This window comes from Hippocampus zosterae, chromosome 4 (genome assembly GCF_025434085.1).
Source record: "Hippocampus zosterae strain Florida chromosome 4, ASM2543408v3, whole genome shotgun sequence".
In the NCBI taxonomy this organism is placed as follows: domain Eukaryota; kingdom Metazoa; phylum Chordata; class Actinopteri; order Syngnathiformes; family Syngnathidae; genus Hippocampus; species Hippocampus zosterae.
Window position 1 is genome coordinate 13,000,173 of NC_067454.1, and position 13,646 is coordinate 13,013,818.

Consider the following 13,646-nt stretch of genomic DNA (forward strand, 5'->3'; position numbering starts at 1 on the left):
TTTTCGGCTTCTGAATAACGTCGTTTAGTTTCTCGTCTTTACAAAATTGTAAAGTTGCCTTCGGTCTTTTTCCTTTAGTCTTCGAATGCTGTTAAAACATGCATCTGTTCTGAAATAAGTCTACTACAAAAGTGAATTCTGATAAGTTTGTATTTTTTAATGTATTTCTGTGTCATAAAGACTCAAATGCCTGATCAGTGGTTAATTTATACCACATAACAGTTGTGTCAATAATTGTAATTTTCAAAGGAAGGTATATAATACTCCCAACCGTGCATAGACCCAAGAACGTGCCATGCTATCCATACACACACCTAATCTATACATCATAAAGGTCACAATGCCCGCTCAGTAGTGAAATTGCCCATTGGAATGAATGGTAGAAGCACTAATTTCACCAAAAGAAAAAAAATAGTTCCCCTATCGTGATTTAAACATTACCCCCAAACCCCATCCGCCCACCCCGCCCCACTCGTGCACAGAAAATGAAAATTGCCATCATGGGCACAAAGTTTTGTGGTCAGAGTGGTTCAAAGGTGGAATGTTGATCCAGAGCAGGAGCATCAAACTCAGGAAAGCTCTCTGCTTGGCTCCTAAAAATAACTTTCCCACACTCTCACTCTCAATGTCCGGGAAGAGGAGGGGTTCAAGAGGCGGACTCAGTATTTGCTGTGTCGCTTTCCAATTTGATGACTCTTGTAATGGTCTGGATTCTGCGCTACTGAACATAAAAGTGCAATGGACATGATTGACCAGAAACAAATCATGTAAAAATGTGTTTTTATTTTCCCCAAATACCAACCGAGAAAACAAAGATGACATTGAAGAAATGCAGTGGATGGCAATGGCAATCTACACACTGTGTCACCGTCTTGATGCTACACCATGTATCGAGCTGATAAAGCTATCACCTGTACAAGCTCGCATAAGAAAAACCGACTGTTGCCAAATGGGCATAAAGTTTCCCGAGACTTCTAAAACACAAGTATGCTGGCTGAAGTTTTTGGAACAGCCTGATGTTGTGTCATCAAAGAGATGCTCCCACTGACAGTGCAGGAATTAGCTTTCCTTCTTTAAATATTTTTTTAGTAAACCAAATGTCGGATTCTATTAAAAAAAAAGGAACCAACTTTCACGTGCTACAGAGCCTGATTATTTTCTCAATGGGTTTCGATGTGACGCTTTTGTTGAATTGAGACGCAAATAGAATTTACTGTGTGCGTTGTCTTAATCCGACAGTTGCTCCACAGAAGCTGTTTTGTGATACTTGCTCAGTGTTCTCTGAGCCTTTTTCTTCCCTCTCTGTCTGCAGTGTGTGAATGAGTCCTTGCTTAGTGAAAACAAATTGGGTCCCTTGATTCTCTCTTTATCTCTAAGCACACCATAAAGGCATTTGTTTCAGCTAATCACGGGACCTACTTAACCCCTGCCGCTGTGAATATTGTGCAATTGAAAAAGGATTCACACAACAGTCAACGCAAAGTTGTTTAAAGCGGTTTCAGCCACTGAGCGCTGTCGACTGGCAGCTGAATGTAGCGGTGCTCATGAATTTTATGAGGGCAAGTGGCCATGTCCTTCAGAGTTCACAGGTGGCTATTGAAAGGCCGGGCCAGAGGATGGAGGATAGTTTGGGCATGTGTAGAAGCCTCAATAGACTTTAATTACGCTGCGTGGTGAAGCCAGTGGGCCACACGAAAGACAAGTCTGCACTTTAAAGAGCAAGTTAGATGGCAAGTTGATGGTGGAAAGCTTTGACCCATTCCACAAGTGTGTGACATTGCATCGTCTTTAGCCAGCAAAAAAATCGGCTCATGAGTCTTCTTTTTGAGCGCAATCTGACGAACTTTTAAAACTTACGTGTGTAGGTGGGGGGAGACTCTGTATGGGAGAATACTCCAGTGTGTGGCTTAACCAAACTCCCCTTTTGTCTCGAACAAAGATGAGTGATGATGAGTGACAGGGGTTTTAGGAGTGGGATCCGGGGAGCAGAATGCGCCAAAGCAGCTCTCACCAAAACTCACACTAAAGGTCAAATCGAAGGCAAGCTTATATCCATAGCTAATATCCACTGTATGGCCCATCTTTGGCCGCTTTTCCATTGCACCAATTCGGCCCCGAAGCAGCCTGCTTCCGCCCTGCGTGGTCGCTTTTGCCTAATACTTTTTCGCGGTCGTGTGGTTCCAATGCAACCGTTCCTCAGGAACCTCTTCCAACCTGGTTCTAGAAAAGAAGCTGGCGAGGGCCATGACGTCACTGTCATCTGTTTGGCCAGCAGATGTAGGCGTTTCTTGAATTATATTGACATACGGGTGAAACGGTGGACGACTGGTAAGCTCTCAGTGCAAAGAGTGCAGGGCTTGATGCCGGCCCCGGCCTTCCTGTGTGGAGTTTGCATATTAGAGTCGTGCCTGTGGGGGTTTTCGGCCGGTAGTCTGGTTTCCTCCCACTTTCCAAAAACATGCATGACCGGTTAATGGATCACTCGAAATTGTCCCAAGGTGTGAGTGTGAACACGAATGGTTGTTCATCAATATTTGCCCCTGCAATTGGCTGGCAACCGGTTCAGGGTGTACCCTGCCTGCTGCCCGTATATAGCTGGGATAGGCTCCAGCACCCCCCATGACCCGTGTGAGGAAACGCAGATTCGAAAATGGATGAATGTATGCATGTATGGATATTGAGATACTTTTGACCTTATAGGCTACTCCTGCTGGCTGACATACAATGTCACGGATGTTAGTTAATTCCCGGTTCCGGTTCTGTTTAATGATTTGGATTTTTTCTCCAGAATCCCGACACCTGTTATTTTGCTGTTCAAAATTGCATGATCATCGCTTTAACGTAGTTCCAGCCGGACATCAGTGAAACGTGTACTCAATCACCTAAGCGCTTAATGGTTGTTAAATGCAGTAGATGTTTCAATTTTAAGTTACCTTGGCAATGAGCATGACTTCTCCGTCTTTTCGAGTCTTCTCTTCATGAGAATGATACTTGTCAGAAATGTAGCTTACTGGCCACCACGGAAGTGTATTGTATTGTATTGTAATGTATTTAGTAGCCTGTCGTAGCTTGTTGCTCGCTAGTTGGTGCAGCATGCGAAGCACAGAGCTTGCCTCAATCTCCTAGTAACTCCTAGTAAAGTAGTAACCTTCGTAGGTGATGCCCAACCCAGCGACGCTTTTTGGGTCCCTGTTGGCTGTTGATTTTCTATTTTGCTATTCAATATGACTTCAATAGCAAGCTGCAAATGTTTCCTCGCAAACTGCACTATGAAACTGCTTATTTCAAGCCTTTCTATATTTTTGTTAATGCACCTCAACTACACATACAGCCTGCCTCTTTGCCGCTGTCTTCATAATACACACACACACACACACACACACAAGCCCTGCTAGCCCAGGATGAGTGAAAATTGCGTGCAAGAGTTTCCCAGGAGGCAACTGTACACTGAGGCTTCTGAAGGCCCGTGGATGGCTCTAGAAGGCAGTTCGCAAGGAACCTGTATTTCTTTTTTTCTTTTTTTTATTTTGTCTGCTCTCCTTCTTCCCCTCCCCCTTTCAGAGCTAAGGAAGTGATCGTAATGTTGGGTGACAGCTCACCTCTCCCTAGCGTGCCTATGGTCCTCGGAGCGTTAGACCCCCCCAATGTATCCCCACCACCACGCCCTCAAGTCCCGGAAGGCCACAAAGGTTACTCCATATGTTAGTCTGCGAATTCTTATGAAGTCTGCCCACCCTCCCACCCACAGTTTCCTCTTTATATAGATGTTATTGCTGTCACCTCGAGAACATTTTGTGTGCTAAGGCTTGGTCAATTTTTTAACATTTTTTTACATTTGTGTGATAGTCCAGACTGGGGTGTTGGAGTTTTTTGGTGCTTTGTCATTGCCATTGTTTTTTTTTTTTTTGGAGTTGGGGTTTACCTCTGACTTGTAACTCAGTTGTGTGAAAATATCCTAGGCCTGGTCTTTGACAAATATTAAAATTATACTCTTTTAAAAGCAATATTTGGACAAAATGTGTTAATACTGAATGTGCGAATGTACTGATGTAAAATTATTCCTGCAGCACAACTTTAAGATTTTGTACAGTATCCATAATTTATTTTTTCAAAACAGATCCAACTCAACTCAATACTGCGATTGAGAATGTCTGAAAAAAAAAAAATAATAAATAGGCATCACCTTCAGATTTCAACATGTTGGCTTGCCGAGTGTCTTCATTTGTATCAGATGTAATCTCCTCACAATCAAAAAGAGGATAGATCTCATTTGGTGTAACTCAAGACACAGCAGAAACGGCCTCTGATGTTCATCTTTTGAAAACCTTCAAGTCTTGCAAGAAAAATGAAGACGTAATGCACAAAATTAAAATTATATCAGTACACTGCATTGTGGATGTTTAAGTGGTGGTTCATGTGCAAGTCTCTGCTTGCTGACAAAGTCAAGTTGTAAAATGAGAAGTGTGCGTATTGAGGGGATGGTTTGCGTGTGGAGACGGGCGAGGGCTGGCGCACAAAAGCATGTGTCATGCTGAATATTGGAGTAGGCAAAGTGTGAGCAAGGTCAATCTGCGTACACACAAAAGTGCTTTACTTTCTCAAACTCACCTTGCTCATCACTCTTTCCATTTTTTCACACAATGCGTTCATTCCTTTTTTTTCTTTTTTGTGTGTGTGTGTGTGTGTGTGTATATACAGTATATACGGTATATATATATATATATATAGAGAGAGAGAGAGAGAGAGAGAGAGAGAGAGAGAGAGAGAGAGAGAGAGAGAGAGAGAGAGAGAGAGAGAGAGAGAGAGAGAGAGAGAGAGAGAGAGAGAGAGAGAGAGAGAGAGAGAGAGAGAGAGAGAGAGAGAGAGAGTCATTTAAATATATGGTACTCTCTGTTCCTCATTTTGCTAAATTGTCTTGATACATTAAAAAAAATCTATTTTAAAAAAAGTCAATTTGCTGGTATTTCAACCTTTGCGGAATAACTTTCTGTGCCTCATTTGTCACATCCACACAAAAAGTGGGGCCAACATTTGGTTTGCCAGACACACAGTTGTACACAGACATAGCAGTGGTGCTCTGGGAATCAATTTGCAAGGTTAGAATATGCATGATAAGTGCCAGAGGGTGTATGCGCAGCATCCTAGCCTCCTCTTCAAACAGCCTGCAGGCTAAAGTAGAATCTCAGCCACACCCCACATATCACCACATTGTTGTGCTGTTTGGGGACGCATGCTACGCCTACATTGGGCACGCAACGTTTTACCTATTTTTGCCACACGTGTCCTCTTGCTGCTTCTCTGCCTTGTGTAAATATGCATTTGAATTATTGCCCAACCTGGCAGTCATCACGATGGAAATTTGTGACATGGTGTCATCTGACATGTCTTAATTATAATTTGTGGCCAGCAATAGGCATCTTACAAATGTCGACTTACAACAGGAGAGACGTGCTCACCTAGAAGGATGATGATGAAGAACATATGCTTCACTTACATCCATCTTTGATTGTACAAAAGATGGCAAGTATCCACATCAAATAGATTCATATGCTTTCTAATGTTTTGATCATCTGCTCATCCTTATCACATTTTCTGCTCCAAAAGCTACGACAGTGGTCTTTCGAGATACCTTTTACCTGACTCACTGCCACTCCCATTTCAAGTTTACTGATAAACTAAAATTTCACCAAAAACAATTACAGATTGTGCATTTCAATCAACAGTGTTGAGGTGTTGTGACCCTTTAAATTGGAAGTTAAGTCAAAAAATGTCTCTACAATAATTTGTTCTCTTTGCCCCCACGAGTGTAAACATAACATTCTTTTTTTATATTGCATTTGTGAAATGTGAATTAAGTGGCAAAATCCACCCGTTTTCATCCATCTCACGATGCCACTTGCTCTGGAGTGAAAATGACATCACAGTGCCCAAGAACTCAGAACGCTACGTTTTTGGCAAGCTGATCGCAATTCCAAAGATAGCAACTCAAGTCTAACTCATGTCAAATCATATGAGTCGAGCCCTCCATCTCTGCTTGCAAACATGAAGGATGTTGCTCAGTCTTGCCACTTTGGAATCGAGTCCTCAAACCAGAATTTCTTGTAAGAACAACAAAACCACAACACATTCCCATACTTGTCAACTGAACGAAGTCAGACATAGCATTCTTTCTGGATTGTTTCTTACCTCCCGGGAACGACAAACACCGACGCATCACTCTGCCAAAATGTTAATAGATGTTGTTTGAGTGATAACTGGATGGATGTTATATTGATACATTGACAGTCCATCCAGAGCAGCCACTCACTTTACCTTTGTTTGCACCTGATAACGTGATATGTTTGACTAATTTTACAGATGGCTTCCCCATTCATATTAAATTCCATAAAACAAAGTGCAAATCATTAAAGATGATACGCCCATTGTTAGTATGGAAATGAGCACCGGGATGCCTCCGAATCCTGAAAGCTTGTCACTTGAGTGACAGCCTGAGACACTCGTGGTTCATCACACTGTATTTAAGGCATGTTTGATGGTTTTCAAACTCCATATATGGCACATTATCCTCGCGTGCCGGCGCACGCCGTGTTGGTATTTAAGACAGATCTCCGCCAATATAGCTGAATTGTGGAGACACTCGCATCTCCATCCTAACGGGGAGGTGTCGTCTGCTCACAGATCACCGTCTGGATGAGGGAGCACAGCAGCATCCCACCTCATTACCGTAGCGACACACTCTCCGAGAGAGTGACACACTACTCTCTGTGATTAAGATGTAAATTTCCTCTAATTGGAATGTAAATTCATACATTTATATGAAGACGTCAGCTGTCAGTTTGCAATATTGCGTCCTTTTCTCTGCCTCTCCCCTGGTCCCCAGGCAGGGGACGAGGTGCCTGTAATCTGTATCGTACTCCCAGCAGCCCCGTCCCGGGATTTGCCGTTTGTTTAATGCCGGGCCCATTGTCCTTCATCCAGCCCATCATTGTAATTCTCCCCATTCATGTTTCAGTGTTTTGTCGCCGTCTGATTTGCTCCCGCTACCTGTGTTTCTTTCCCCATGCATGGCTGAGCTGCCAGGGCTTTGGGGGGGGGGGCAGAGACGGGGAGGGGTGGGCCACTTTGAGACGGGGGTCCGGGTCATTGGGTGGCCGTATTTTGTGTGTGCATCGATTACTTCTGCTGAATGTTCCCGAATGCAAATAAGTCTGCCACTTTGAGAGGAAGCACATGTATCTCAAGTAATTAATTTTACCCTTGAATGCCAGCTGTGGTGTTGCTTTGACATGCTCCAAATGGAGCTTTCTCACCAAAAAGGTGTTAATTTAGGGATTTGGCAGATGAAATAAGTGTGTTTGCCAATATGTATTGTGTCCGCAGAAATGCAATGTGTCTTTTTGTAATTCAAATGCTGTAGCAATTTTCATTGGAAATATTAAAGGAAGCATGATTATGAAAAGAATAAGTTACATAAGAAGAATAATTCATTGTGTGTGTGACTTGGCCATGGTAAGGAGGGTGGGGGGGTGTTTATACAGTCATTCATATACAAATGATGAAGTTTTTCAACTACTGGATATGATTTGCTAAGCTGCAGTAATAATGTTTGTTGTTCGTCGCAGAGGATAAAGAATACATACTTGTGAGTATTGTTGTCGTGTCTGACTACATCATATAAATTCCTTTTTTTTTCAAAGAAGCATACATGGTAATACATACTTGTACCTGTGAATCAGTCAGGTAATTTGTTGTGTAACCGCCTAATTGACTTGTCACATCTTGCTCACTGAACATGATGACTCCAAACAAAAGCAGCTTGGGTGTTTTCCTCGTTGTGGTTTGTCGTGTAGATTGCCTGATCGTGGAGCATATTTGTTTTTTGTGCATACCACTCAGGCAAAGGTGTTATGTGGTGCCTCTCGGATCACGCAAGCATTTCATTACAAGACTATTAGGGCTTAATTGTTTTTTTTTACTGTCACAATTCCTTGAGAACTTTTACATGTATTACACACTGCCCAGTGTGTGTGTGTGTGTGTGTGTGTGTGTGTGTGTGTGTGTGTGTGTGTCAGGGAGCACTCTTATTTAAGTCTATCTGCCGGGATCACTTTATCAGCCCGTGTACAATTCATTTTAAAAAAAATGAAATGGTCCCACATGTTCTATACGGAGCTACCTGTATATTCCTACGTTGCATCAGTCCAGCTGAGTCCTTAGCAGCAGGAATTCCATCAATGCTCCCATAGCATGCCAGAACTGCTCCACCCACCTGTGGCAGCACATTTGCCTGTCATGCCCTTGCTCAATTAGCAACAGGTCCCAATAAACCTTTCACTTCCATCTATCACCTTCTGTTGATTGAATCAACGACGTGGAAACCTGGCGCGTTCCGAGACGTTGTTTTGGAGAATGAGGAATCTGCCCCTGGTCAGGTGAATCAGCCGGCGTTGGCCGCGTAGGTTATGCTGTCACAACCTATCCGGAATGCAGCCACTCCCTTTGCACTGAGCAGCTGTACCTGTCAGCTGACTGCTCAGGTGGCTGAGGAGGAAGCGACTCACCCGCACCCACTTCCTAATGACTTACGGCTTGTACAATTCTTGTACAAATCCTATTATACCACACAAACCTGATACCCGAGCGGAACTGGACTGTCCATGAAAACTTTGGAATCTGGAATAGTCGAGTTATTCAGATCACTCCTTGAAAATATCTGAGGGGACAAGTAGTTTTAAGGACATTCCTTGCACACACTAATCTGCAAGATTTCTGAGCTAAGCGAACAACATATCAGCCATTCATGTTCTATGTTAACGAATAATTTTTTGGAGTAGAATGCTGGATCTATATCATTACAATTAGGGGACTTGTTTTCATGTGAAAGGTTAACACCGCCCAAATCCATGTTGAGAACAATCTGACTTTAGTTTACTAAACTGTATGGAATAATGGAAATCAATTCAAGTCATAACACCGCTTAACTCTGCAGGAACGGTAAAACTGCAGCTGTTGATTTTTTTTTTGCCAATTCCTCTCAATGAATTGAATAATCAATTAAAATGTATTTTTCATTGATGTCAAGTTTATTATTAAATCAAGTCTTAACTGATTTGTGTTTAACCAATTATTGTTATGTATAAGATTTTGTTACCTTTTATCCAATCAAGTTATTTGCATTATTTGGTTATTCATTTCAGCTGTCATATTAATATTAAACACAAAGAAAAACACAAAGTCAAGACTTTGACACTCAGCAAAGATGTAGCAGGTGGTGTACTGTCATCACGCATCTCGGTGAAAGAAGGAGCAAAAAATGCATAACAAGCTAACGAAAAAGCAAATCACACTCACAAGATTACGCCTCTGATTTTTGCTGATGATATCCGTACTACTTGTTAGACGTGTTGTCCTGAAAATTAAGGTTACGTACTTTTAAGATTGATTCATCTTAATTATGGAGACTATTAATCATTCTAATGGTTTATTTCAATTTTGATGTCATTCCACTTCGTGATGAAGTCATTATTTTAATCGTGAAATCATTACAGTGGTGCCTTTACTTACAATTTGTGACTATGATTGTAACGCAAAACTTGAAACTCAAATTATCTTTTCTCATTCAAATGATTGGAAATGTAATTAATCTGTTCCATCGTTTGTGCGCCTTCTAGTTTATGCACCTTGGCCACTACGGAGGCACTATAATAGAAACACACGCACACACCAAGAAGAGTTATTTTTGCCTGTGAATATTGTTATATTGTCTGTCTAAATATGCTGCTGCACAATTTGTGGTCAAATGCTCATTGCTTAAAGGGTTTTAATACTCTTAACTATCAATATTCTTGATTAGCATGTTTGTGCCCTTTTGTTATGTGTTAAGTCCAGTCAAAGGCATTCCTGTATTTCCCTTTTTAAAGAAAAAAAAATCTCTTAGAGAATGTCTTTGCCTAATTTAATCCAATTTCAATGAAATTGTCTACCCAGCGTTATGTCCAAACAAGGTTCATCCAGGTCTCAGAAAGAGATTTAAATTCAACATGAAAAATCTCTGACTGGTTAAGGAAGTTCCTCTGGTTCTTATTTCCGTTTTCTCGTTACCTACCACTCCTTAAAAACGGTTGGCTCACCATTGGTTTAGACTTGACTGTGCCGGTCATGGCACATGCATTGCGGGAAGAAAAGTGGGGCAGCGAGCGAGAGACGGTCAGAGAATGAGAGAATGAGAGAGAGGGAGAGGGAGCATTTTGTCCCCCAGGTATGACCGAGGCAGTCATGCAGAAGAATCCCACATGGAGGGAGGTGGAAGAGGAGAGCGATAACGAAACTCTTGGCTTTCCTGCTTTCCCAAAAACACATCTGTCTTCCTTCTCCACCACACACACACACACACACTTTTTGCGCATCCTTCGTTCACCTTTGTACTTTGGTACCAGAATGGCTGAAGTCCGATTTTATATTGTTTGGACTCTTTTACAGCCATGTTGTTGTTTTCCTTTCTTAGGGTCTTTGGCTTTGGGTTGAAGTTGTAGTATATTTACACCAAGCAGTCTGTGTTGCGTAGCATCTTTGTTTTGTTTTGCGACAGAGTCGTGTCATGGCTGCGTGCGTTGAAACAATTAAGCTCCCTCGCCACAACAATGTGTCGGGTGAAATTTAGCAAGAAATTATTATTTTCTGAATCACTTCATTGTGATCGCTTGCTGCTTTTTTTCTTTCTTTCTCTTCCTCTGTCATGTCTTTGAGGTCCTAAAAAGGATTCCGAGCCCCCAAGCATGTTCTTCTTTATGTCTCTTTTCTCTGTACTTCCCCCCCCCCCCCCCATCATTTTCCAGCAGCACTTTTCTGTGCGTGCAAATGCTTACTGAACGGCTTCCTTTCTTCCTTTACAGGGCGGACGTCATTGTTGCCGCCTGTGGGCTGGGTGTATTTATTTAGGGGTAATTGGTGTGTGGATGAGTGAGGTAATGAGGTGCATCCACACTTGGCTGCTCCCCTCCTTAGCTGAGCTGCGCTCTGGCTTGAACTGCACCGTCTCCTTTGCACAAGCCAGAGTGGCTTTTTCATACCCAGGTGGACAAACACAATCGCTTGGGATATACCTCAATCATGATCCTGTGTGTGTGTGTGTGTGTGTGCGCGCGCGCGCGCGCGCGCGCGCGTGCGTGCGTGCTTGCGTATCCAAGCATTGGAGTGCACCCAGTTGTTTGCTTGTGTTTTTGTAATTTTTTTTTTAACACTAATGTTTGTATGTGAGGCTGAGTGTGTGTTCAATGGAGCTCAACGGGACCTTTGGCTCTCCCAGCTCACTGCCAACCTCCAAAAGTGGCCCGGATGTCCTGCAGAGTTACCTAATGATTTGACTTATACCTCCCTTATCTGTCTGGCACGTGTGTCTGCAACCGTCTGATGCTTCAGCCTTTACATGCCATTTGCTGCCTCATATCCTGTAAAATTCAATTGCACAGCACCAACTGTAGCCAGAGCAGGGGGCTCTCCTTCTCACTCTCTGCTCCCTCCCTCTCTCTCGCTCTCTCCCTCCCTCCATCTACATTTGTAAATACAAACAGCTCTACCATCACATCATCTCGAAGAAACTGTGAATTCAAGTTTGTACTTAAAGGTGTTTGTGAGCTAATATTACGCATCAGTTGTTGTGTTGTTATCGGGGTAATTGCTGACGACCTTCCATTCCAGTCTTTGATGGACATACAATTACTGTATGCGACAACGTAAGTGGACTCATTTTAGCTCAGGATTTTGAGTTGCTAATGGCGCATTATTCAGCTTTTGGTCTGTGCCTAAAAGTGCCGGGTGAAATCAAACACGCCGCTCCAGGGTAATTGAGGCCCACTCCGCACCCCCTGCGGTGAGCACGGCAGAACTGTAATCCCCTGACCATTCTGACTTGGCCCCAATCTGGCAGGCCGCCCATTTCCCAGCAAAACGCCCAACTCGGGCAGACTCAAGAAGACTCTCGGCTATCCCTTATCCTCTAGTCATTGCTTCCCATCATTGGGAAGTGAATAACAAGTTAACACATATTCATATTTTTCAGTTCGGTACTGAGGTGTTCCAAGTACAAAATGGAACAAGTGTAACTATCTTAGACAATACAATGCAGCGCAGCATCTATTTAGTAGATATATTGGCTAGCAATTTACTTTTGGCAGGAAGCCGACATGTAACTCTTTTCAAACAATATCACACACTTCAAATATCAGTACAGCAAAATAACAACCAGTGTGGCTATAAAAGATAGGTAACAATAATAATAATAGAACTTTAAAAAGCCAATTAAACTCACTCTCCTGGATCTTAGGTTGAGCCAAAGCAATATCAAATGCCTTTGGAATTTTTAGAGCACGATAACACACACTGTTCAAACTGTATTGCTGTTTATTTCTTAAAGAGATGACAAGCTGTTTATTGGTGTATTCTAATATATCCAATATGTCCTCTCAGATGTTTCTCTTTGAGAAGCAGAACAAATCGTCCGATGGGGATTTCGGTATTTCATCCGTGTAAATGGAACTGCTTTTGTTTTTCATGATCCAATTTCTTAAATTAATTCAGTTCTTTATTATTGTTTTTGTATATTTTTAAAATACAAACAATGTATGAAGTGAGGTGTCATCTCTTATAGAGGTTATTTTCCACAGAGGGTATTTTAGCACTGTCTCCCTTCATTTTTAACTTTAGCTTCTGTGCTCCCCAGGCCCTGGCTCACTTTGTAATGGGTTTAATAATGCGTAACAATTAACACTCAGCCAGTGCTCTAGGTTAGCGGCTGGCTGATACGTTGCAGGCTAAATAAGAATAATAATAATAAAACACCAAACAAAAATCCCCATCACCCCCGGTGTATCAAAAAGCTTGGGGTGGTGTAGAAAATGGAAGATGGTGAATTTTTTGACAGGCTGGCCGAGGTGATGTCTCATTACCTCTGACACCCCCGAACACCCTAAAGGTGGCTTAGCCAATAGTCTACCCAGGAAGCACCTCACCTAGTTGTGGCTAAAATTACACAACCACCTGCCCACAGGGTCAAACTACTGGATATGTTAGCAGAGCTGGTGGTGTGGTGAAAAGAGCCAGGGAAGAGGAGCAAAAAAAACAGAAGACAAAGTTCACTGGTTTGTCAAATGAGTATTGCTGTGAGAATTTAGGTTGGTAGTAAGTAGTAATTCTTCATAGTTTGCTATTAACTGGAACCCTTGCAGTCAAACACCCCCAAGGCCAGGAAAAATGCCTCTTAAATTCTGTGTCCCATGACATTTCAACATAACATAAGAAAATCGTATCTGACTGCAGTTGTCTTTGGTCTGTTGGGGCTTTTTTTGTGATGGTTATTCCAAAGGAAAGAACCGCTTCAAGAAGGAAGAAGAACTTGACACCACAGTGCAACATTTAGAAACGATTTGTTACATGTTTGATGTCTCTCCTTGTCTGGAGCCAGCTGTCCTCTGTGGAGTACACCTGGCATCCACTGCCAGCGATGGCAGGAGTTGGTTACCAATCAAACAACAGAGGGACGGGCGCCACACTGCAAAGATGGCTGTATTTATGGCACTCACTCCCAATGCTCGTTAAATTCAACTCAAGATGCTTCTCTTTGCTATAGGTTGCTCTTGGTGCACTAGCTC

General features: G+C 42.5%; 1 protein-coding gene and 1 long non-coding RNA gene across 3 annotated transcripts in view; one reads left to right on the forward strand and one right to left on the reverse strand.

Annotated features, from left to right (window-relative positions):
- The window catches only part of LOC127599555 (uncharacterized), a 35,447-nt gene extending 26,458 nt beyond the window's left edge, over positions 1–8,989 (reverse strand). For both annotated transcript variants that reach the window (XR_007962137.1, XR_007962136.1), the window contains exons 1-2: positions 8,349–8,989; positions 8,177–8,269 (exon numbers count right to left, since the gene is read on the reverse strand). This is a non-coding gene — a long non-coding RNA (uncharacterized LOC127599555). The remainder of the gene's footprint in view (positions 1–8,176; positions 8,270–8,348) is intronic.
- elp4 (elongator acetyltransferase complex subunit 4) overlaps positions 1–13,646 on the forward strand; it is a 56,692-nt gene that overhangs the window by 29,967 nt on the left and 13,079 nt on the right. The gene's annotated exons all lie outside the window — the stretch shown is intronic.